Genomic DNA, 26,818 nt, shown 5'->3' with positions numbered 1-26,818 from the left:
TATAAAGAACAGTATATTACAGCAGCCAAAAGGGCTATCAAATTTTAAGCTGCATTAAAGAAAGCAAGTGTTAGTCCCAATGGACTCTGTCCTGGCCTGGCCATAACTGGGACATTGTGTTCAGTCCTGGGTACTGTGTTTTAAAAAGGATACTGATAAGTTGAAAATTGCACAGAGGAGGGCACCAAGGATGGTAAATGGCCTCAAGATCACATTATGTGAATATCACTTGAATGAAATGTAGATGTTTAGACTAGAGAAAAGAAGACTTAATAAGGTGGGATAGAGTTGGAACAGCTTCAAATACTGTCATGTGGAATGCTTATTGTTCTTTTTGGAGCCAAACAGAAGAACTAGGAGCAATGAGTTGAAGTTGCAAAGAGGGAGATGTAGGCATGATGAAAGGGAACTCTTCCTATTTGTTAGAGTCAGCTTCAAGTAAAATAGACTACCTTGGTAAGTAGTAGGTGACCCTTCACTGAAAATCTTCAAGCAAAAACTTGATGAACACTCAATTTTTATGCATTGCAGGTTGGCATTGATGGCCTCTGAGGTCTCTTTCAACTCTGATTCTGAGTTCCTATATCCTTTCAATCTTTTTCTTTCCAAATTAAAGAGCCCTAATTTGTTTATTCTGTGTTAATGGAGATGACTCTACTTCTTCAGCAATTGCCTTTCTTTGGATTCATTACAACTTTATTATGATTCATGAATGAAATTTCCTAATATTCCAGATAAGAACAAGTATGTTGGGATACTGATTCACTTTTCATTTCTTTCCAAATGATGTCTATCAGCTTTTTGGCCCATTTGCCCTCATTAAAACATTGGGCCATTAATATTAATGGTAACCACATTTGCATAGCTTTGAATGAACTTAAGTGTTGATGAACTTTTAAAGAACTTTTCTTACAAGAATCCCATGAGGTTACAGATGCTAATATTAGTAGCATGGAGTCCCTCTTCTACATACAAATTATATCCCCTCCCCGGGCCCCACAATATTTTTCCTTACTTATACATACATCTCAGTTCCCACTCAAATAGGCTTGTGAGGTTTTTGTTTTTGTAATTAATTCTTCTCAACTTGACATTTCACTATTCAGAGAAATTTAGCATTAGCTGTAAAATTTGAGAATTGACTATATACATATATACATATATATGTGTGTGTATATGATCTCTCAGGTCTTATACAAACTATTAAATAAACCCAAACTTTCTGTTAGCATTTCTCCAACTACGGAAATGCCTGTTTATACTAGAACTTTGTTCCATATTTGTAAGCTACACCCCCACCCAGAACAAAACATTCTTCCTGTCCCATGCTAACTGGTTTTTTAAAAATAGAATTTAGTACAGCAATTTTTCAGACTGTTTGAAAGTCTAAATAAATTATGATCATAAATTATTCTTTGCCTACAGTTAATAATCAGGCATGATTTATTTTTTAGATACCATGTTGCTTTTCCCCCAATAGGTTATGATTGCATCATTATCATTATAGTCCTTCATACTTTTCAAAGTACATTCTCTTACATTATCTCAGCAAGCATTCAGTATTGCTATCATTCTTTCAGATTCTATTTCATTGCCATGTAAGGCATGGGTGCTCAATAAATGTTGTTGAATGAATGAATGATTATCTTCATAATATTATGATGATTATTACAGGATCATTGGATTACAGTTTGGTCCTATTGAACTGTGCATGATATAAGACAAGCATCTGTATGAAGCTTGTCTGTTTTCTAGAACTGTTCCTATCATATCACATTATAGCTTGTTATTTGTATATGGAAATGGAATTGAAAATCAATTATTTTTGCAGTACATTTATTTATCTTGGAATTTTGCATATGATGGCCATATGTGAATAGATGGGGAATATATGAAAATGGAGCAAAATGGAAAAATCCTATTAAGCTCACAACAGTTTTCATTCAAATTTCAGCAATTCAGTAACCATCTTTTCTCAATACAATTGACTTTGTTCTTGCTAACTCTATAGTTCTCAGAATCTCCATTAATTCAGAGGATGTAGCCTTCAATTGCTTTTCCCCCAAAGTTATCAAGTTTACTTCCCACTTTAAGTCATAACTGGCCATAGCATAGATTCTTTCCTAATCTGTTTCTGTCTCAGTTGGCTGAATTGACTGTTCTCTGAATTAACTTTTCATTTGAAATGACTATTGTTCCAGGATCCCTTTAGCAAGAAGACATGACACATCATTCCATGCTCTGGGGCTTCTGCCCTCCTGCTGTGTGAATGTTCATCCACAGAGCCTGAGAGCTCAGACCACAGTCCAAACCACAGTTGTGCTTTCTCTGAACTGTATAACCCATCACCTGCTCCTTGGGTCTTTGCTCTCTCATTCAGCTCTTGGCAGGCTATTCCAGTAGCAGAAAACAGCAACAATGGTCCATTTAGCTAATGAACCTTAACCCTAGTAGCTGCAAATGAGAACAAGTAATTGAAATGCTTTTTCACTTGGTATGTTCTGATTGGACTCCTACATAGCTATAGTTGTCCAGATTGCATTGTTTAGATCTATAAATACTTTACTCCAGTGGATTATATGATTGAGGTATAGTTCATAATGATTGTAAATATTTGCTTTTCTGATTCCTTATGCTTGACATTTTGCTTCTTTGGTGTTTCTCCTCATTCTTCCATATTTACCTTAACTAAAAGATTGCAAAGAACAAAAAGATTTAAAAATGCCACCCAACCCACCCCCCCCCATATTTAAATAAATTTGTATTATCTTTATCTTATGGAAGAACAGGCTATATAATGCATGTGTGCCCAACTGATTGTCTATCCAATAATGTAAGATTACAAAGAATAATTGCACAATTTCCAAATTCTATTAACACTCATTCTATACCCCGCCCTTAGTATTATGGATCTACTTATTGTTCATCTACACTGAGCTAGAGAGAAATTAAGATGTCATGGGAAACTCATTCACTGACAACTAATCAGGAAACATTTGCCTAGAAAAATCCCATCAAAAGGAACGAAACAGACATTTTAAAAAGAGATGTAGCTTTATATAGGAAGGCACTATGAAAACTATGAAAACACACTGGTTTGAGAGTTAGATGACCTTGGTTATAGTAACTTTTCTGTCATTCCTTCCCTATATGTTCTTGGGCAAGTCATTTCAATTTTATAGTCTTCTTTGAGATACTTTCTACTGAGCTTGTTTATAAAATACTGGAAAAAGAACTTGGACAATATGACATTTCCCAGAATGTGTAATTTTTGTGAATAATCTTATGAGCAGATCATATAATTCTCTCCAAAGTGAAAATCTCATGTAGCAGTTTTACCCATAGTGCTAGAGGCCCTTCTTTCAATCATTTGACATTTCTTATGTCCAGTGCAGTAGATGTGCTGTCAAGATTTAATCAGCCCCCCTCGTTTTCAGCTCATATATATCCTTGGTAATGTCTTTTACTCCACTTCTTGCATGCAAGTCATTTTACTAATATGCCACAACCTACTTAACCCTACCATGCATGTCTCCATTGCCCTTTCTATCACCCATAATTTTAATCATTTGGAAACAATGGCATTCCATGATTCATAGTGATACAACATCACTTAGAGAATATTGTTTTGTAAAAGATGTGTTTTTGAGACAGAGAACAGCTTTAGATCATTTAAAGAATTGTACAGTGACCCAAATACAATGCAGTATGGCTCCTCCCTTCTAGTCAATTGGGGACACAACTCATTGTGCATCATCAGCAGGACTTGTCCAATATATTTGTATTGATGGACTTACTCATTCAACTACACATTAGAGTTAGAGTCTGGGCCATAGAAAATACATAATAGATTCTCTAATAGTTATTTAATCCTTGTTGAATTACATAGAAACTGTTGTGTAAAACTATTTCTACTTTAGCTTTTCTTCTTTTCACTTTTATTTAATGCTACAAAAAAAATCTATGAAAAATGGAGACCCTCTTCTAAATTGTTGAATTCAGTTTTATAACCCTGTAATTTTTTTTTCTAAAGCTACTTTCCCTCCTCTATGGGTTTCCTTATTGCAGGTATTTACTTCTCACATTTTATTCTCTTCCTCAATTATTCTTGATGTACATTTAGGTTGCTAGGAAATAATCTTATGCTTGTCCTCTTTATTTTCTCATGTGTGTAATTTAGAAAGCATTTCCAGAAGATTTCACTTCTGCCATCCATATTGGTTACCATTTCACTTTATACAGATATAATTTTCAGAATGAATCCTTTATCTTCTATTGCCAAGATAATAGTCTTGGCACATCTGTGAATTCACACATATATTCTTGCACCTGTTTTTAATAAGCAAAGGTTTGCACCTGTTTTTAATAAGCAAAGGTTTGCCAAAGCACAGGCAATTTTAGATAGCCCTTACCTTCGTCCAATTAAAGATCTTAAGATTCATGTACTACCAGAAAATCACATTTTATCTCTAAAGATTCTATTTGATAGAATTGCTTCTCAGAAGATTATTCTGATGAAGCAAATAATGCTTTCTCAAAGGGTGCCCACGACTTTATTGAATGCTTGGAGATATAGTGAAGGTTTCAATTTGACCATCATTGTCTTCCCAGTCAATAGGTAATCAGGAATATAATTTTTGGATGACTTCTTCATAGGAATAGTGAAGTAGAACACTTGTAAAACCACCACCAGATATATAGCACCTTCTAAATATCAATAATTGAGTTCTCAAAAATTGCCTTCTCCTGGATGACGATAAAAGACGGCTATTATCAGATTAATCTAATGAAAACAGCCAAATTACCTTCAACAAATTTGCTTGGGTGAACAGGCCTGGCACCACTTTTCAGTGTATTACATCCTGGCCACATTGTGTCCTGGCTGTAGAGAGGCCCAGCCACATTGCTGCTAGCTAATTTAGATCTCAAGGATGACTGTGGGAAGCATGTCTTGAAATCCTCTCTCAATGTTCATTTCAGTAAATGAGGGTAATATTCCTCCTTTTTTTACAAACAGTTGTAGAGGGTACTTCATTGCTGTTTAATGATGACTGCTAGTCCAACATAGATGTCTGGAAAGATTGTGTTCTACCTAACTAAACATGGGTCTAGAAGTCAATAGACCTGAGTTAATGCTAATTTTGATTCTGTTTCTGCTTTTATTCTGATCTTGGATGAAATCCTCTTCAGACCTTATTTTCCTATATGTAAAAATACCTCAAGTAAATGGCAAAAAGGCTACGTAAGTTCAAACTCATCTTTGAGATTTATTTTTATATTTCAGATGATTCTGATAAACAGCTATTATAAGAACAATGAAATGTAGCAGAAAAAAACAAAACACTGAGTTTGTGAATCATGGAACTTGAGTCTGAATCCCAAATCTCTTAGAAAAGTCATTTAACCACTCTGACTCATTTTCTTGATCTATATAATGCAGGGGGTTGTAAAAATCTATCTACAAAATTGTTTCTCATTTGAATTCCTATGATTCTATGAGATCTTATACAATGAAATAGCTTCCCCCGCCCTGAAACAATGAGGGGTAAGTGACTTGCCCAGGGTCACACAGCTAGTAAGTGTCAAGTATCTGAGGTCACATTTGAATGCAGATCCTCCTGAATCCAGGTCTGCTTTATCCGCTGTGCCACCTACTTGGCTCCACAATAAAATGGCTTTTAAAAATAAATCTGATAAGGAAGGCATTAAGCTGTAAATGGGGAACTGGGGAGGAAATTATTCACATGTGGATAGTGAGCCAGAAACCACAGAATAATAGGTACAAAATAGAATTAAGTACCTCACTAATTTGGTAGACATTTAAAAAGAAAAGGGAGTAGCAAGCTTAAGGCCTGATGTCCACACATAATGATAAACCCATATGAATCAAACATGGCAATAAACAAGGTGACCTCTAGAACTGAAATCTACGAGACAAGTTCAGCCTCCTTGGCATCTCTAATACTTGATGGGATGGAATTGATGATGAAAATATAGCTATGCAAGAATATGTTTTATTCCAAAGTCACAGAAAAAGAATAAAAGGAATGATGGAGTAGTCTTAACTATTTTTTTTATAAAAGTATTTTATTATTTTCCAGTTACATGTAGAGATAGTTTTCAACATTTTTTTATAAGATTTTTAGTTTCAAATTTTTCTCCCTTCCCCCTCTCCAGGACAGCAAGCAATCTGATATAAGTTATATATGTACAACCACTTTAAACATATTTCTGCATTAGTCATGCTGTGAAAGAAGAATCAGAGCAAAAGGGAAAAAACAACAACAACAACAAAAACAACAAAAAAAGAAATAGTATGCTTCAATCTGCATCTGGATTCCATAGTTCTTTTTTTTCTGGATTTGGAGAGCATTTTCCATCATGAGTCCTTTGGAACTATCTTGGACCATTGTATTGCTGAGAAGAGTCAATTCTATCACAGTTGATCAACACACAATGTTGTTGATACTGTGTACAATGTTCTCCTGGTTCTGCACATTTCACTCAGTATCAGTTCATGCAAGTCCTTCCAGATTTCTCTGAAGTCTCCCTGCTCATCATTTCTTACAGCACAATAGTATTCCATCACATTCATATACCACAACTTCTTCAGCCATTCCCCAATTGATGGACATCCCCTCAATTTCCAATTTCTTGCCACCACAAAAAGAGCAGCTATAAATATTTTTGTACATGTGGGTCCTTTTCTCTTTTTTATGATTTCTTTGGGGGAAAGACCTAATAGTGGTATTGCTGGGTCAAAAGGTATGCACAGGGGCAGCTAGGTGGTGCACTGGATAGAGTACTGGCCCTGGAGTCAGGAGGACCTGAGTTCAAATCTGGCCTCAGACACTTAACTAGCTGTGTGACCCTAGGCAAGTCACTTAACCTCAATTGCCTCACCAAAAAAAAAAAAAGAAAGAAAAGAAAAAGAAAAAAAAGGTATGCACAGCTTTATAGCCCTTTGGGCATAGTTCCAAATTGCTCTCCAGAATGGCTGGATCAGTTCACAATTCCACCAACAATGCATTAGTGTCCCAATTTTCCCACAGCTTTTCTAACATTTATTATTTTTCTTTTTTGTTATATTTGCCAATCTGATAGGTATGAGGTGGTACCTCAGAGTTGTTCTAATTTGCATTTCTCTAATCAATAGTGATTTATAGCATTTTTTCATATTAGCCTTAACTATTAAGAAAATAAATTTTCATGAAGAATTTCAGTAATTAGGATTTGGGTGAGAAACCTGGTGGAAAGCAGTTGGGTAAAATCAAAGGAAGGAGAAACATAAGTCTTTTCTTGTGGAGGTCTACTATGAAGAGGATAGAAGGAAGAAGAAAAGTAATGAGAGATGTTGGACTCATCCCCAACTTGGTATAGAGTTATGATATAGTAATTACGGGGAACTGCAACTTGGCTGCTAAAGCTCTTTCTTTGCCAGAATAAAAGTAGCTTATAAATTTCTGGATTTGACTTAAAGATTCTTTTTAATTCCTTCAAAAGTAAAAGAAATTATACGATTAACCACTCTTCTGGACATGGTTGTATATGGTGACAAGAGAAGAGTGCTAGATTTAAAGTCTAAATCCAGCTTTGATTTCCAATGTTGCCATTTATGACATGTCTGACCTGGGATAAATTATTTAAACCTTCCTGGGCCTCAGTTCTCTCAGCTACAAAATGAGGGTGTTAGACCAAATGACTTCCAAGCTCCAGTCATTAATTCTATCTCAGTAAATCTCATTACCCATTTCATGCTCTTGATCTGTGGGTGTTTCCCAATGTTTTGTATTGGACGCATCTCTCTTCTCCATTTATACTGTGTTTCTTGGTAACTTTATCACTTATGGATTTTATTATGATTTCTATGCAGATGATATTATTTCCCTGATTAGAAAATAAGCTCCTTGTAAGTAGATTAGGTTTTGTTTTTGTTTTTATTTTTGCTCTGTACTCACATTTCTAGCAAGATTCTTACATAGTATATAGCACACAGTGGGTACTTAATAAATACTTGTTGATTGATTAGGATAGATGGGATATTAACTGAAGAGAAAGAGAGGGCAAGACTACCAAATACAGGTTTTTTCCTGCTAAGCTAAATGATCTCTGCATTAGTAAGTCTAGAGTAAAAAGAAAATGCTTAGCATAGTTTTATTATAGAAAAGTGAAGATATGGTAAGAGATCACCTATTTTCAACAAGTTCAAGTACTACATCAATGTTATCCCAGGAAACTTGTTCCTCATTCATTTAAGTCAAGTCCAACTCTTCATGATCACATGTAGGGTTTTTCACTTTTCTGGAATATTTTGCTATTTCTTTTTCTAGTTAATTTTTACAGATGTGGAAACTGAGGCAAATGGGGTTAAGTGACTTGCCCAGGAATACATAGCTAGTAAGTGTCTGAAGTAGGATTTGAATTCAGTTCTCCCTGACACCAGGCCTGGCACTCTATCCATTGTACCACCTAATTACCCCCTCTGAAAGAACTAGTAGATGTGATTGTGAAGTCATAGCCAGAGATTTCTGAAGGATCCTAAAGAATGAGAGAGGTACAATAAGGACTGGATAAGGGTAAATGTTCTGAATTTCAAAATATAAAGGGCAGTGGAGTCTAAAATCTATAAGCAGGCAAGTCTATTTACAATTTCTAGCAAAATTCTAGAATGTGTCATTAAAATGATAGTTTGTGATTTTGTAGATTGAAAAACAACAATAATTAAGCAATCCCAGCTTCATCAAGAGCAAGTCATGCCAGACTAATTTGGTTTTGTTCTTGTTTTGATAAGGTTACTAGACTGGTAGGTAAAGGTAATGCCATTAATATACTTTACCTTAGATTTTAGAAAATCATTTGACTGTGTTTCATGCTGTTTTTGTTAACAGGATAGAGAGATGTAGCCTCGATAATTGTATTTCAGAATCACAGAATCTCAGAGTTTTAATGGACCTTGGAATACATTTATTCTAGCATATACTTGAGAAAGCATCTTTTCTATAATATACCTGACAAATAATCATCTAATCTTTGCTTGAAGATCCCAAATGCAGGAGAAGCCTCTGATCCTTCCACATTTGGATAACTAATTGTTAGCATGTTTTTACTTATATAAAGTCTAAATTTGCCAGGTTTTTTTGTTTTGTTTTGTTTAGCAATTTCCATTCTTTGTTTCTAGTTTGGTTTTCCCTCATCTATCTGAGAACCCTTCAAACTTTTGAAGATGGCATTTATACCCTCCTTCCAATCTCTATCTTCCCCCCCACCCCCCCAAGGCTGAACATATTGGGTTCCTTTATCTAATTCTTCTATGGCACAAACTCAAAGCCTTTAGTTTTCCTGGTTGTATTACTCTGGACATGGCAGATTAACAATATCCTTCCTGAAATATAGTTCCCGGAACTAAATACAATGCTTTGGATGGGATCTGATCAGGGCAGAGTAAAACCACCAAGTCTTAGATACAGCCTCTCTTAATGTAGTATAAATTTGCATTAGTTTTCTTAACTGACATAATACAGTCAAGTCATCATGCCTTTGCTGGAAACTGTTCGGCACCCAGCAGATCCATAAACCTTCAGAACTTCTAGATATCTTGAAACAGTTTGTGAAAGCTGCTATTAGAACTTAGCCAACCAAGGTATTACAGAGGTCTGCAGGATATTTTGAAGCTTTGTCAATGAAGGATACCCTTCCTTGTAAAGGACAGAGTTGAACTGTTAGAAGCTACCCAGAAAAACATACAGGGTTGATAAGAGGACTCTTAAAGTTTTGCACAAACAGCTCGCTTACAACCATTGTGAATTTAAAGAGAATTTCAGCAGAAACAGAAAACTCTGTACTTACCAATGGAAACACTCAAATTCATTCTCAAAATGGATCATGTGAAAGACAAAGGAGAATGGATGAAAATTTTCTCATTTGGCTGTAGTTTACTTGGTGGGACATTACAAAGTACAGTGAAGCAAGCTATCAATCTATGGATTAATGCTTTTTAAGTGAATTTCAGGCTAAATCAGAGGTTAGAGTGGTTCTATGGTAACCCCAAAACGAGATTCCTAGGCCTTGGAGTAGACCACAAATCAGGTGTCAAAAATGTGGAAAACTCTTGTAAATGTGTGAAATTAGTCCTAAAATGGACTATTCTGTTGTGAGAAGATTCATGTATTTAAGTGCAGGGATCAAATCTGTGAATTCAATTCCCTTTCTCAAGATCTTGTGAAACCTAGCCTTACTTAATTACAAGTCTTCAGTGCATTTTAGTCAGGATCGTATCTTATGTGTTTGCCTCCTACTCCATAATCCTTCTACTCAACTGAAATCACTTATTAAATTGTTCAACACCTCTTCCCATACAGACACAGAAATTATAGTCTAAAAGAGCTGCTTACATCTTAAAGAGTTTAAGTGAATGTTCGGGTCACATATCTAGTAAGTGGCAAGGTAAAGTGAGGTGAGACAACAAGTATTATTAAGGGTTTAAGAGCTTACTGTGAGCTAGGCACTGTACTAAGCACTGGGCATACCAATCAAATGAGGAGTTTACAATCTAATGTGTAGGGGCAGCTAGGTGGCTCAGTGGATAGAACACTGGCCCTGGAGTCAGGAGGACCTGAGTTCAAATCCGGCCTCAGATACTTAACACTTACTAGCTGTGTAACCCTAGGCAAGTCACTTAACCCCAGTTGCCTCACGCACACACACACAAATCTAATGTGTAAGCCAAGTCTCAAAATGGATTTGGGACACTGGGGAGGGAAGCTGGAAATGAAGTCTAGAAAGTCAAAAACACAGATGGGAAGTGAATGAAAGTTAGTTGGCATGGGCCCCTCTGTAAAATAGGGGTTTCAAGATGAATTGACCCATGGAGAAGGGAGCTAGCATAGCAGAGGGTGAGAAGACCACAGGAGATGATTGATATTACTGGATGAGACTGTGGATTAGGTGAGTTGTTGAAGTCTAGAAGGTCAACAGCACAGCAGGAGGGAGATAAAGTTTGCCTGGCCAGGACCAAGGAGTATGCTGGAGTCAGCCTGAACTGGCTTCTGAGAGCCAGTTGCTAATCCTGCCTTCCTGCCTTCCCCACTTTCCCCTTTTTCTTTTCTTTTTCTTCTCTTTCTCTTTTAAAAATCAAGAACTCCTTTTGACATTCTTAAATACACTCTTCATGTTTCATTACCTCAACTACTTATAACTCTGCTTCCTCTGGGGAAAAATTTGGATCCTTATTATAAGCTTCTGGCTCTCAGTGTCTGCACTATTGCAATTTCATTTTCAGTTTCAATTTCAATAACTTTATTGGCATGACAACGTACAAAAGTTTTGCCAAAGTCAATACAGTAGATCTGTGTGTCTAGCACTTCAGGTTTCTCCCCAGAAATAGGTTTTATGCTTACAGTCTCTATTCTCCATTACTTTCTTATAAAGCTTTGGCAAGAGACTACCCCATACTGTGAATCTCTTTAATTCCTTGCTTAATCCCCTTCCCCCCCACCAAAATCTGTGATACTTTGAATTTATACCTTTTTTGAGACAAGTTATACTCTTTCTAATATATCTATATCTATATATCTATATCACTAATATATCCATACACACATATACATATAGCATGTATATATATATATTTTTTTTTCCCAATAGAGTATTTTTGTCACTTGAGAAGCTAATGACATTTTATTCCTCTCCTGTCACAATTTTTACAAAGTCGGTCATTATATATTTCCAAGAGTCTCATGTTTCTAAGTTTCATTTCCAATTGGTGAGTATGGCATTTATAGCTGGTATGAGCTGCCCTGTGTTTTCCACATTTGACAGACAGAACTAAGGAAGTCTGCTTTTATAAAAGGTTTCTTTACAAGCAGATCCCCTTCTGGCTCAATTTTCTTTTTATAGGAGTCAGTCGGTGCTAACTCTATAGGATCTGGAACACTACTGATTTTCAAATAGGTAAAGACATCAGTGTACTAGTGAAGTTAAATGAATAAATGAATATTTCTTATGATTATAACTAAGCTCAAGATTTGATTAGGAGTTTTAATCCTGCTAAGTAGAATGTAAGTGATTTATCGACAAAAGGCCTTGCACCATCCAGTTTTCTGTCTATCTCTTCCATTTGGGGAGTGAGGAAAGAAACCTGTGATTTCATATATGTAGGTAACTCCTGGAGTGGAAATGCCCTTGGCTGATGCAGATATAACTAAGAAAGTTGCCTGAGGCACTGAGTAGTTAAGTGACTTGCCCATGGTAACAAAACTAGAATTTGTCAGAGGCAATACTAGAATTAAAGTCTTTCTAATGCTAAGATTAGCTCCTCTCACCCCCAGCCACAATATTAATTTGCTTCTCAAGCTCTTCATGAAAGCTTACCTGAAATCATGGATCATTTATCATTCAACAAACCTTTGCTGAGCACCTTTAATGTAGACTATGGGAATAAATAGATAAATGATGATGTCAAGAAGCTTACAATAAAGTAGATAAGATAAACGAGTGATGAAAATGGTTATACTACAAATTAGAATGATAATAAATGCATAACAAATAGTCAACTTCCTGTTAGAAACATACCACTGGCCTCAGCACATACCAGACACCGCCACTAGGACCCTGAATAAATGCCAGGTAAGGCCCTACTGCCTCCAGCAACACCAGCCATCCCCCACCTCACCCCCTCAGGGCAGAACCAGACCTGAGGAGAACCCATGGACCTCAGGGCAACACGAGTGCAACACCAGGTAAACAGGCAGGGCTTGCAGCCCTTGTGCAAGCACAAGAAGCCTGAGATAGTTCTCCTCCTATTTTGGGAATAGAGCTCAAATTTAAAAGAAAGGAAAAAGTCTAAAAAAGTGAACAAAACAAAACAAACAAACAAAAAACTACAAGAAAGAATCTGACCATAGCAAGTTATGGTGACAGGGAAGATCAAGACACAAACTCAGGATGGGACAACAATGGCAAAACACCTGTGGACAAAGCCCTAAACAAAAATGAGAAGTGGTGTCAAACCCCAGAAAGAACTCATGAAAGAGCTCAAAAGGGAGCTTAAAAATTATAAAAAAGAGAAGTAGAAGAAAAGTGGGGAAGAGAAATAAGAGTGATGCAAAAAAATTATGAAAAAAGAGTCAACAACTTTCTTTGCAAAAGAAAACAACTGCTTAAAAAGTAAAATTGGCCAAATGGAAGAGGAAGTACAAAAGTCAACTGAGGAAAACAACTACTTAAAAGTTAGAATTGAAAAAAAAAAGAAATAGGGGCAGCTAGGTGGCACAGTGCCCTGGAGTCAGGAGTACCTGAGTTCAAATCCAGCCTCAGACAGTTGACACTTACTAGCTGTGTGACCCTGGGCAAGTCACTTAACCCCAATTGCCTCACTTAAAAAAAAAATGTTAGAATTGGGCAAGTGGAAGCTAACGACTATATGAGACATCAAGAACCAATCACATAAATTAAAAGGAATGAAAAAATAGAAGAAAATGTAAAATACTTAATGGGGAAAAAAAAAACAACTGACCTGGAAAATAAATCAGGAGAGGAAATGTCAGAATTATTACAAAAACCCTGGAATTATTGGAAAAAGAATTGGACAGCAGCTTTAAAGGAATTATCAGAGAAAACTGCCCTGAAAACCTGGAACCACAGGGTAAAATAGTCATTGAAAGAATCCACTGATCACCTCAGGAAAGAGATCCCAAAATCAAAACTCCAAGGAATATTTTAGTCAAATTTCAGAACAATCAGGTCAGGGAAAAATCACTGCAAGGGGGCAGAAAGAAACAATTCAAATATCAGGGAGCCACAATCTGGATTACACATGATTTAGCAGCTGCAACATTAAAAGATCAGAGGTCATGAAATATGATATTCTAAAAGGCAAATGAGCTAGGAATACAACCAATAATTACTTACCTGGTGAAATTACAACAACTGCCCCTCAGGGTTGTTGTAAGTATTGAATGAGTTAATATTTGTAAAGTCTTTTGCAAACCTTAAAACACTATATAAATGCTATCTAAAGTACTATCTAAAGAGTAAGATCCTAGAGGGCCCTCAATACCATGTTAGACAGTATGGACCTTAATCACTAGGCAATCATATTAATAGCTCAATTTTATATAATATTTTAAGTTTTACAAAGTTCTATCCTCACAATAACCCTGTGAGGTAGGTATGTCCCATATGACAAATGAGAAAGCTAAGTCTTAAAGAAGTAACATGAATTGTCTATAATTTTATAGCTGGCAGGCATTATAGTTGGAAACCAAACACAGGTCTCTCCTCATTTTAAATACAATAGTCTTTGTATTATATTTGAAAATGGTGGGAGTGTCACTACAGTTATATATTAGTAATATTGTTATGGAAATTGAGTGGTAGAACAGACTAGAGACAGAGAGAATGGCTGAGACTGCTGTCATAGTTTGGAAGAGAGGTCATGAAGACTTGAATGTAGGTTGTGACACTGCAAGTTGGAAAGAGGAGATGGATTCGAGAGATGTCATGAAGAGACATTCAACAGGATGTGTCAACAAATTGAATGTAAGATATGAGGATGAGGAAGGAATCAAAGATGCTTCCATGTTTTTGAGCTTCAGTAATTGGAAGAATGGTAGTGCCATCCCAAAGAAATAAGATTATAACATCATGGGCTCAAGGAACACAGGAACAATGAAGAATTCTTAAAGAAACAGGAAGTGGGGCCTATCTTCAATTTAGAAAATAAAAATATCATAAAGAATGTGAAGTAGCAAAGGAGAACACTGGTCTGAACCTTGAAGGGGAAGAGTACAATAATGTCCAAAAGAGGAAGGTGGGAAAAAGTATCTCTGAATATTTGGTGCTAGAAAAAGAAAGAATCACTTTCTGAAGAATGATCTGTGTAGTGTGAGGAGGAATCAATCAATAAGGATTTATTAAGTGTTTTCTATGTCACTGTGATAAGTGTTGGGGATATAGAAAAGAAGCAAAAACAGTCCCTGTCTTCAAGACTCTCACATTGTAATAGAAGAAACAATATGCACTCATAAAGTATATGTGTGTTGTCCATGTAGCTTATGTGTATGTCCAAGTGGATTTATCAAAATTAAGATCACTGGGAAGTAGGAATAGATATCTCTCTAATCTTGACAACCCCTCTGCAAGGGTGATTGCCAGGAGTGGAACAAGAAATTGGAACTATGAGATTGACCACTCTGTTCTCTTCTTAGAGTAGATACTAGACCAGAAGAATTTCCATCTCTCCATTTAATATTATTGTAGTCTATGGGAAAGGATTTTTATACTCAAATTCTTTTCCTGGCCACTGTCTATTAAAGGAAGAGTCCTCCAAGCTATATTCAAAGGCTTGATTCCCTTTTCAATAAATTCTAGTTACAAAAGGACCATAAACTATTGCATAGCAAATAGACCTATTTATCCAATCTAATAATCAACAGAAATCAGAGAAGTTATACAAATTAGAATATGCTAGACAATACATAGAACGCATGATCTTTCCCACTGGGTCTAAGATACTGCAATTCAACTTAGACAGTCTTTGATCTCACTCAAGGGGAAATTCTCTAAAATTTCTAGTTTGGTGAGCTGGAAATAGGGAACTACAAGAAATATTGAATCTTCTATATGATGGCTTCTTCTCAAAATCTTTCTTTTCCCATTTAAATTGGGATACAGATGCATTGACATTTTATATATATATATATATATATATATATATATTTATATATATATATACACACACCAATATACCAATATACCAATATAATATACCTACCTATATACATACATATATATGTGTATATGTGTAGGCATATGTTTGTGTATATGTATTAATAGTGATATTGTTATTGTATATGACATTCTCCTAGTTCTGCTCATTTCATTCTTCATCAGTTTATAAAAGCCCTCCAAATTGTCTATTTGTATAATATTGATGGTGTAGCATAAATTGCTCTCCTGGTTGTAGGCACTTTCATGTGAGGTCACTGTATTATTAGTTTTCCATAATTGTTTTACTTTGTTAAAAGAGACTTAAGAATAATTTTTAAAGTTTTGTAAAATAAAACCAAAATCCACACATAAATCTTGTTCTTCCTATTAAACAACAAATATAAGGTGATTTTGGGAGGGAAGACACTAGGACCTGGGGAGATCCTGAAAGGTGTTATATAGAGGGTGGTACTTGAGTTGAATCTTGAAGTAAACAAGGAATTCTAAGAGAGAGAGTAAGGGAAGTAGTTACATTACAGACACTGAGGATATCAATGCAAATGAATCAAGACCAAAGAGGAAGTGGTCATTTTGTCTAGACTGTAGAGTTCAAGAAGGGGAATAATGTAAAATCAGGCTAGAAAGGCAGTTTGGGGTCTTGAAATGCTGACTAGAATTTATACTTTATCTTAGAAGTTAGAGAGTACCTGGAGGTCATGGACTAGGGCAATTATATGGTCCGATAAATTCTTCAGGAGAATAATTTTTGGCAGTTGTGTGGAGGGTAGTTTTGAGAAGAGAGAAATTTAAGTCAGGGAGACCAGTTAGGAGAATATGGAAGTAGTCCAAGTGAGGTGTGATGAGGGTCTGGACTAAGATTATAGCAGTAAGAATAGAAAGAATGGATCAAATATGAAAGATGTTTGGGATATAGAAGTGACAAGACTTGGCAAGTAATTTAAATAAATGTGGTGAGGAAGACTGGAGAGTCAAGGGTAACGAAAAAGTTGTGAATCTGAGACTATGGGTTGTGGTACCCTTGACAGAAAACGGGAAGTGGTCTTGAAATGAATTAAAATTATTTCTGTTCTAGATGTGTTGAGTTTAGGATGTCTCCAAGATATCCAATTTAAAATGTTCAATTAGGAGAAAGAATGATAAATAGAAGTATATATAGAATAATTTTGCATATATGTTAATATATATTTACATATATACACAAATAGATGTGTATGTGTATATATGTATATCTATATATATGTGTATGTATAGACATACATACATACATATTTACATACATATACAAACATATTTGTGGGACTATCTCTAGGGCAGGAGGTAGGGAAGGAAGAAAAAAAGAAATCCACATGATAATTTTTTTGTATATTTGAAAGGAATAGCAATTTGTCCATAATAAATTTGTAGTTTCATGTATAATCATCTTTTTATTGTACTATATTAGGGAAATGCTTGTTTTGTTCTATGAATTAAAAATAAAATTAAAGAAAGAAGTTGGAGATATGAGACTGGAACTCAAGAGAGAGGTTAGGGCTAGATTTGGGAATTACCTGCATAGTGATGGTAAATAAATTTAAGAGAGGTGCTAAAGTCACCACAGAAGAGAATATAGACAGAGTCAAAAAGATCCTAGGGAGGAGTGTTGGGGGACAATAGTAAAGGAACATAATATGTATGATAAACAGGAAAAATAAATAGATAAAGAAAAATCAAGCAGGTAGAAGGTTAATCAGGAGAGATCATTGCCACACTGAAAAAAAATGATGGTCAAAGTTACAGATGGAGCAGTGAAGTCAAATATGATGAAAGCTGAGGAAAGACTTTTGGATTTGGCAATTAAGAGATCATGGGTTACTTTTGGAAATAGTGGTTTCAGTTGAGTGATAAGGTAGAAAATTAGATTACAAAGGACTGAGAAATGAGTATGAGAAATTGGAAGTTATAATAATAGTAGAGAGCTTTTTCTAGGAGTATGGAAATGAAAGGGAGGAGAGAGATGGGTTGTTAGCAAGAGAATAGAGGGAGAAAGAGAGATGGAGAGGGGGAGATATGGAAAGAGGGAGAGATACAATAGGAAGAGGATAATGTTGTGGAGAAGAAGACAAAAGATGAGACTAATGGTATGTGTAATTAGCTTGGCCTTGGCAAGGAGAAAAGGAAAAATAGGGGATGATATCAAAAGATATGGGTTGTGGTGAGGAGAAAAGAGGAAGTGTGGGGCAAGATCATCAACTCAGAGGGGGAGAAGGTATGGTATGGGAGGCTGACAGAGAAAAAATGATATTTTAAATTATCTCTGGGATAGGAAATCAATTACAGAGGAGCAAAAGCATTTCCTTGCTGCAATGAAGGCCTAATTGAGATTAGATAATAAATTTGCAGTGTACCCTGTCAGCTACACTGCATGACTTTTCCCAGCTTCATCTAGCAACTCATGAGTAGGAGTTGATAAGGCCAATGGTGAGGAAATCCAGAGTTGGAGTTTGGCAAGACATGAGGCAAAGGCGAAATGAATTTGAGAGTAAAGGCAAATGTAGAGGTGAACTGGTCAACTATAAACTTGAAATTGGTAAAGGGAAGAAAATGAAGTACGAGTAAGTTTGACAGCCTGAGAAAGTACTAAGGAGTATAGGGACTGGAATAATAAAAATAGGTCAATCAGAGGTAAATTATAGGGAGAGATTGAAGGATGGGACATTGTGATAGGACAATGTAATTTCAGATTCTTTGAACATATAAGCCCTGGTTTCATCATGTTTCAGATTGATTCTTGTACACGTTCTACCATTTCTTATTTTTTCTTCTCTTCACCTATTTCTCTCACCTTACTTCTCTCTCATTTTATGAATCTGTCCTATACATATGTTCCTAATATTCTCTCTTATTTTTATTTCAGTGTCATTGTCATATATTTCCTTGAAAAAAATGAGCTCCTTTCTATTTAGTTTAATTGATTCAGCAAATGTTATTCGCTTACTTTTTTGGGGGGGCGGGGCAAGGCTGAGCTAGTATTTAATAGTGAATTTGACAACAAAGAACAATCCAAACCATCCCCGTTTTACTTCTGACTTAAATGACAACTTTGTATTTTCTAGCTTCTCTCTATGCCCTTTGTTATTCTTTCTTCTTTCTCCTCTATGTCCACGTTTTCTTTCTCCTCCTTTCTGTTTTCTTTTTCTTATTGGAATGAATATTGAAAAAATTATTATAAATAAAAATAATATATAAATGAACATAAATTAAAATTTATTATGTATTAGTGCTAAACACTGGGGATGTGACAGTCCCTATCTGTCTTCAAGAAGCTTACATTATACTTGGGGGAAGTGACAAATATAGGGGAATGGTGATGTTTCAGAAAGTGACGTAAGTGTGATGATTGGAGTCATAACAGGACATTGATTGGCTCATCCTTTAAGGTATGTTACCATTCATTTTCTTTTCTTTTTTTCTCCTCTTCTTTCTTTGTTGTAATTGAGATTATAACCTGGTAGCATAATGTTAGGAACACTGTTCTAAGCAGAGCAGGAAACAAGACATATACTAAATTTACATAATATCTTATCCCTGATCCCATGGAGTTTACAGTTAAGACTGGTATGTCACACATACAGATAGCCACAATTCAAAGTAATGTATGACAAGTATATTAGGGCTATAGACAGGAAAGTGCTATGTATATTATCAGGAATAAAGATAATTTTGGATCTTACATTTTATAAATTACAAAGTGATTTCACCAAAATTATCTCACCTTATTTTTCTTTTAGAGATTCATCTCCCTATCTTACACAGCCTGGAAATGACATCAGCCACTTATCTACCTGATTCCTCTATTAATTGGCCCTCTATTAATTTGTCTGGTTCATTTCTGACCTGGGCTAGTTTGCTCTTCATTAGCAGACTGGTGATCCTGTGATTTGTAAGGCTCTATCTTATTACTACTGGACTTGGTGTAGATAATCGTTTTAGCCTACTGTACCTTAGAATTTCTGAGCTCTATCAATCCACCACCATCAACCTCCCCAGGAGCAGAAATTACAGGCATGAACCACCACTACCAACATCTCCTATGATTTTAACAATAACCCTGTAAAGCAGGCCGACTATCTATTATCCTTGTTATGTAGAGGAGAAAGCTGATGCCCAGTGACATATAGTGACAGCTAATTCATGGTTGACCTGGGCCTTGACTCAGGTCTGTCTCCAAGCTCAGGGCTTTCTTTTTCTGTGCTTTTTTTCCCATTGTGCTTTCTATTCCTGCATAGTCATTTCTCTTTACTTCCACAAGGATCATCCTTTTCTAGGCCAAGTGAGGAGCAGTCAGCCTGAGAGTTGCCACTTTTTTTGATTCTCCACTAAGTGTGTGATCTTTTCTTCCTCTGAAAACTATACTTTTCTTATGACATTTATCATGCCTCCCCTTTTACTATAAATGTTTGTATGCTTGTCTGGGCATAGTTGGTAGATTACTGGGCTCAGAGTCAGGAATACCTGTGTTCAAATTCCTTGTTTAGTTCACACAAACTCTTCCTTCCTGGACAAATCATTTAATCTGTATATGGTATGATGGTAGATTTAGAGAGGGTAGGGATCTAATGGGTCACAGAATTCAAACACCTTAATTTGTAAATGAGGATACAGACCAAGGGTCCTACAGATAGCATCTAAGGCAGAATTCGAATTCAGATCTTTATAGCTAAACTAAGAACTCACATCTTGAATTCCAAATATGGCATTATATCTGCTACCTTACCACTCTTCAGATAATTGTGTAGTACATTATTAAGTCATAAACTCATCCAAAGCTGGTTTATCTTTATTATTACAACATACTTGAAGACAGATACTTGTGTATTTTTTTAGTCCTTCTCACTTGGTCTAAAACAATACCTTTCACATAGTAGGGGCTCTATATGTATTTTCCAACTTGATTTGAACAGAAGGCAATTTTGCCAGCATTGTTCTCTTTTATCTGGAAAGGTACTATTTTCTGAAGAGTAGAGATTTGTAGCTCAGAAAGCGTACATTTTTCTATTGTTGCTTTATATTCTGTCATATAAATCTGCAGCTATTGTTGGGCCCAGGTTATTCGCCTATGTAGAAAGATGAAGTGAATCATTCTATTGAATAGAATCAACACTAGCTTTATCAGAAGCTGAACATAGAGTTCTTAAAAAGTTGTGCTTAGAGTGAGATTCCCCCTAACTCCCCCGACAAAGAAAAACTAATCTGAAGTTCCTTTATTCACTTATTGTAAAGTCCAGGTAGGGAGGAGAGATATAGAATTTAGGTTACTACGTAGTTTATTTCATCTCACAAATAAATGAAGAATTCACTAGACTCTTTCTAATTTTCTTTGGTCAAACAATGTAAAAATCAATCTTAGAAGAAACAATTTTGGGGGGTGGAAGGCAGACTGGAATATTAAAAGTTCAATGGCTTACTGATTCAGTACCATACCTAGGATTACTAAGAAAAAATTTTGTCAACTAGCATACAACAGCAGATGTGCAATATCTTTTGAGATGGAAATAGTGCTCAGTGGCATCCTTACTGTAAATCTAAATAAATGACTCAATATTGCTAACAATTCCATGGAATTCATCTCATAAACTATATTTATTAGTCAATCAATCAATTAAATGGTTTATGTATTTTATTTATTTGTTCTTTCATCTACTCATTTATCAATGTATCTGTCAATTAATTTGTTTATTTATCTGTCCATTTTTTGTTTGTTTATTCGTTCATATGTCATTCATTCATTCCTTTACACTTAGAGAACAAAGGTAGTAATGATAGATACTGACATACTATAATTGGTATCAAGGGGCAGAATGAAAAGTGTTAAAACAAATGAAAATGAGCATATTTAACTGCAATTTCTTTGAATCTTCAGTGAAATTCAGCAAATTCACTGATTAGAGTGGGATGTACCTCCATTTCTGTTATTTTTTTTTCTTTTGGTGAGGCAATTGTGGTTAAGTGACTTGCCTAGGGTCGCACAGCTAGTATAAGTGTTAAGTGTCTGAGGCCAGATGTGAACTCAGGTCCTCCTGATTTCAGGGCTGGTGCTCTATCCACTGCGCCACCTAGCTGCTCCTCTGTTATCATTTTAAAAAACATATTATTCAAAGAAAAGTTAGCTAGCCCTCAGAAAGAAACCAATAGAATCTTTGGCTGAAATGTGGAAAAAGAAGGAATAGGCCCATGAGAATCTCAAAGATTGACTTGAAGCAATAAATAGGAAAGAGAGATCATTTTTGGATTGCCATAGGATAGAGAAGTGGGTTTATTCTAATTTGGGAATCAAATAATTTAAGTTCTGCTCTTGTGTGCTACTGTATATCGATGATCAAGGAGTTCAACTTATACAGTAATGTATTTTAAAATAAAGTGATGTACAGTAAAATTTAAATCCACTTTCAATTTAAAAAAATGCTTTGTAATGGTTAACTAACTTTCACAATATTGAATTATCGACCCTTCTTACCCCCACTTTTTGCCTTTGTGCTTCCCCTCTTTCTCCCTCTCTCACTCCATCTCCACTCTAGAATATAATTTTCCCACTTTTCTGCCTACCAAAGACAAAGATTTTGTTTAAGAATCATTTTGTTGTGATAGCTGGTGGTGACATTGTTTCTGAGCATATGGCTTGTGGTTTTGAATAACTGCTACACCTAGGTGTATTTTCAGGGAGACAAACTGAGGTGGAGGCAGTGTCAAACAAGATTATAACCTGGTGTGGATTCTATAATGTGCAATTTTTATCTATTTTGTAGTAAGTGACTCACAGAATATAGTAACAAGAAGAAATGACGTTAGACATCATCTTCAGGAGTGGGGAGCCTATTGCCTCAATACATTATATTCCATCTCAGATCTGCAGGACTTAGTACAGGTTCTCTTCTATGTCTGGCATGTCCATACCTCTACTTCTTGGAAGCTCTACTTTTCTCAGAAGCTTAATTTAAATGCCCCCCCCCTACATGAAACCTTTCCCTATCTTCTAAGATATTGATGTCTCCACCTCCACCCCCCAAAATCGTTTTGACTTTTCAAATATTTTGCATCTATTTTAGGAGTATGCTGGAGCCAACTCTAACCCTTGTGAGATCATCGTTAAATTTTCAGCATGAACATTTATACTTCATGACAATCATACAAACCAAGGATATATTTATGGCTTTGTTGATCATTAAGACTTAAGAAAGTGTTACAAAAGAAGATTAAATGTAAAAGGGTGTGAATAGATTTTTTTTCTGGAAAGCTTTGTTGTTCAAACATTTACCTGCACACTCCATATAGCTTTGCAAACATTAATTAAGCTCATCAGAAGCCAGTAGAAGGTGCAGAGAATAAAGGCATTCTCAGACTGGAGACCTGGAAACCAAAGCACAACAGCCATAACAGCAGGGGGCAGCTAGATGGCGCAGTGGATAGAGCACCGGCCCTGGAGTCAGGAGTACCTGAGTTCAAATCCGGCCTCAGACACTTGATACTTACTAGCTTTGTGACCCTGGGCAAGTCACTTAACCCCAATTGCCTCACTAAAAAAAACCCAAAAACCCAAACAAAAAAAACCAAACAAGCAATAACAGCAACAACAGCAACAACAGCAACGTGTGTGTGTGTGTGTGTATAAAGTATATGTATGTGCATGTGTATATGTATATATACATGCACATGTAAATGTATGTGTTTATGTATGTGTGTACACACAGATATAGATGGAGATAGAGATAAACAGAGATTGAGATGAAAGAGAAGGGGAGGGGGAGAAAGAGGGAGAGGAGAAAGGGAGGGGGAAGGGACAGGGAGGTGGGGATGGGGAGGAGAAGGGGGAGGGGGAGGGAGAGAAAGATATGACTTATTTCTCTTTAAGAACAAAAACCTGCTACACGCGGTACTTATGGGATGAAACGTATTGATTGATGAAAGGTTTTGTGACTGTCAGTGTGGCTTTTTGCTTACTCCTCCAAGTAAATGGGATGTGATTTTGATAATACCAATGTTGGATCTGTGGCTTGATAGGATATCCTTCTAATGGTTTTTGGCCTTCTAAAGAGAGACACTTCCTCATTAGTATAGTATAGTTGAAGAAATGTAGATGAGATAACTACTCACATTTTTATAGGACTCTATAGCTTGCAAAGCCCTTTTCTCACAACAGTTCTATGAGTAAGGTAGGACAAGTATTATTATATTCATTTTTATAGAAGCTCAGAGACAAGATATGACCTGTTCAAGGTTACAGAGCTGGGATGTAAACCTATGTGATTTGATTCAAAGAAAAGTGCTCTCTCTACTGTTCTTTGTTAGAAATGAGTTAATTTCAGTCTTACAGGTGAATGCTTTATTTCCAGAATACTTCTCTCCCAAAATTGGATCTAATCTAAATAATATTGATAACTATATTAGTAGCAGAGTAGATATTAGAGTATGTGCTAGAATATGTTTTTTTTTTTTTGTTTGAACCTATGATTTTGCTAGCATAGGGATTTCTTTCTACCAATGCAGATTGACATTGATTCAGCATCTTAAACTCTCTGAGTTGCCTAGTTAGCTTGGCTAGGGTTACTCATCTGGTATGTACCCAGAGTAGGACTTGAACCCAGGCCTCCTTGATATAGAAGCCAGCTATTTACCCATCTGATCACTCTGGCTCTCATAGGAATAAGTAATCTATAGTAATACCGTAACAGGAATTTGAGAGATACTACATGGCCTAGTTCAAGGTTCAAATTGGCCATTAGCTTTCTTGTAAAGGATAATGTAGCCTTTATTTGCCAATTGTACAATTTATTCAATTGTTTATTCTGAAGAGAAATACATGCATTGGGTTTTGGAGATTGTGATATAGGTGATATAGGCTTAGGTTAGAGGATTTGCCTAGAAAACCAAACCTTTTTAAGACATACTGCCTACTCTAGGATTTTGCTTAGGGCTATATTTGATCTTTAGGGATTTTTTTGTTTTGTTTTTAGTACTTTCCTATTTCTTACACATGTTGAATTTATTGTTTTTATGTGTCACACAATTATTAACTTCCATTTTGAGTGGGCCTAAGGCCATCTAGCCTCCCATTCGACATTATGCATGAACTGCTCTGCCCTGCCTTTTTACATAAATGATCACTTTGATTTGCTCACTCCAGATAGCTTACTACAATTGGGTATTCTAGCCTCTAGCATAATATCTTTTTTTTTTTAATGCATTTTTTTTTTAAGTGAGGCAATTGGGTTTAAGTGACTTGCCCAGGGTCACACAGCTAGTAAGTGTTAAGTGTCTGAGGCCGGATTTGAACTCAGGTACTCCTGATTCCAGGGCCGGCGCTCTATTCACTGCGCCACCTAGCTGCCCCTAGCATAATATCTTTAATGGTGAGAAACTCCCTACTGCACAAGATAGTTAGTTATATTTTAGAACAGCTCCAAATTGTTATAAAGCAATGTCTTTATTTTATTTATTTATTTCTCTATTTATTTATTTTTGGTGATTCTATTGAGTTTAAGTGACTTGCCCAGGGTCACACAGCTAGCAAGTGTCAAGTGTCTTAGGCCGGATTTGAACTCAGGTCCTCTTGAATCCAAGGCCAGTGCTCTGTCCACTGCACCACCTAGCTGCCCCTAGAAAGCAATGTCTTAAATTGAAATGAAATTTCTGTCCTGTAACTTATATGTCCCCATTGTGCTCTATCTTGAGGAAGCACGAGGCAGTGGGAAGAGTTTTGAATTTAGGAGCAAAAGTTTCGAGTTCAAATGTGTGCTTTGCCACCTGTGTGAATTTAGGCAAGTCACTTAACTCCTCTTCTACTAAGTCTCTCATAGGTAAAATGGGGTTGGATTAGATGACCTCCACAGTCACTTCTAGATCTCTTTAGATCATATTGTAAGAGGAGGTAGTGTCTCATACTCTGAACTCCCATTAATATTTATAAAAAGATGCTTTATACCTTTATATGCACCAAGTGGTACAGCATCCAAATTCTTTTTTTTTTTTTTTTTGGTGAGGCAATTGGGGTTAAGTGACTTGCCCAGGGTCACACAGCCAGTAAGTGTCAAGTGTCTAAGGTCACATTTGAACTCAGGTCCTCCTGACTCCAGGGCCAGTGCTCTATCCACTGCACCATCTAGCTGCCCCCGCTTTATGCCTTTTTAAAATTATCAGGTAAGCATCTCTTGGAGCTATAGAATTAATCAGTCAAAAGTATATGCGAATAGTTCCTCACATCTCTATTGAATCAATCCATCACAAGTATAAACTAGATACTCCTTGAATGAAAGCAGATGGCACCACACAGGAAATGTCTTGTGCTTGCCTGAAGAGAATCAGTCATGCCCAGTGGGGCTTGGATAAAACAGCAAGTCAGTTCACCATCAGAAAATTCCTGTAACCAGGCCAGCCTAGTAGTGGAAGAGCCCTAACAAAGTCTTGAGAAAGAATTGCTTAATGGAGGAGAGGGTGGGAAGGAGAAAGTCTTTATCCCACCTTAACCAGAGGATGACTTTGTGAACTTGAAAAGATTAGAAATGCTGGAATTCCTCTCTCTGTAGGTAGCAGCGTCCCCACAACAGCATAGGCTGGTGTCAGTGTCTGCATCAGAGCTGAGAAATAGAATGAATGATTGAGGACAAACTGAGGAAAGGCAATTTTCCAAAGCCGTGGAGGCTTGGAGGCCAGCAGAGAACATATGACAGAGGAGAACTTCTTGAACACCACACAAAAAACTTCCAAAGCCCAGGAGATATGAATTACCCTTATGTTTCATGGACCCAAAAAATGAGTCCTTTTTTCCCCTGGAATCTTTAGGTGCTTGTGGAAGAATGTGTCACAGACCATTTTTATTTTGGGGGGGAGGATGTTTTTGTACCAACTGTTCTTACTTTATTACATTAATAACTACCCCCTGTAAAAGCTAAATAATCTTGGCTGGCTGATAATAAGTGCTGAGCACATAAGTGATCACTAATGAATGATAATATCAATAACAACAATCTATCAGAGTTACCCCTAGCGTCTGGAAAGGAGAATGATCATCTGTACTTTCTGTGACTGGGTGGTGGTGGGAGAGAGAGTGAATGCAGAG

The sequence above is a fragment of the Dromiciops gliroides genome, chromosome 1, assembly GCF_019393635.1.
Source record: "Dromiciops gliroides isolate mDroGli1 chromosome 1, mDroGli1.pri, whole genome shotgun sequence".
Taxonomy (NCBI): Eukaryota; Metazoa; Chordata; class Mammalia; order Microbiotheria; family Microbiotheriidae; genus Dromiciops; species Dromiciops gliroides.
This window is presented reverse-complemented; position numbering follows the sequence as displayed.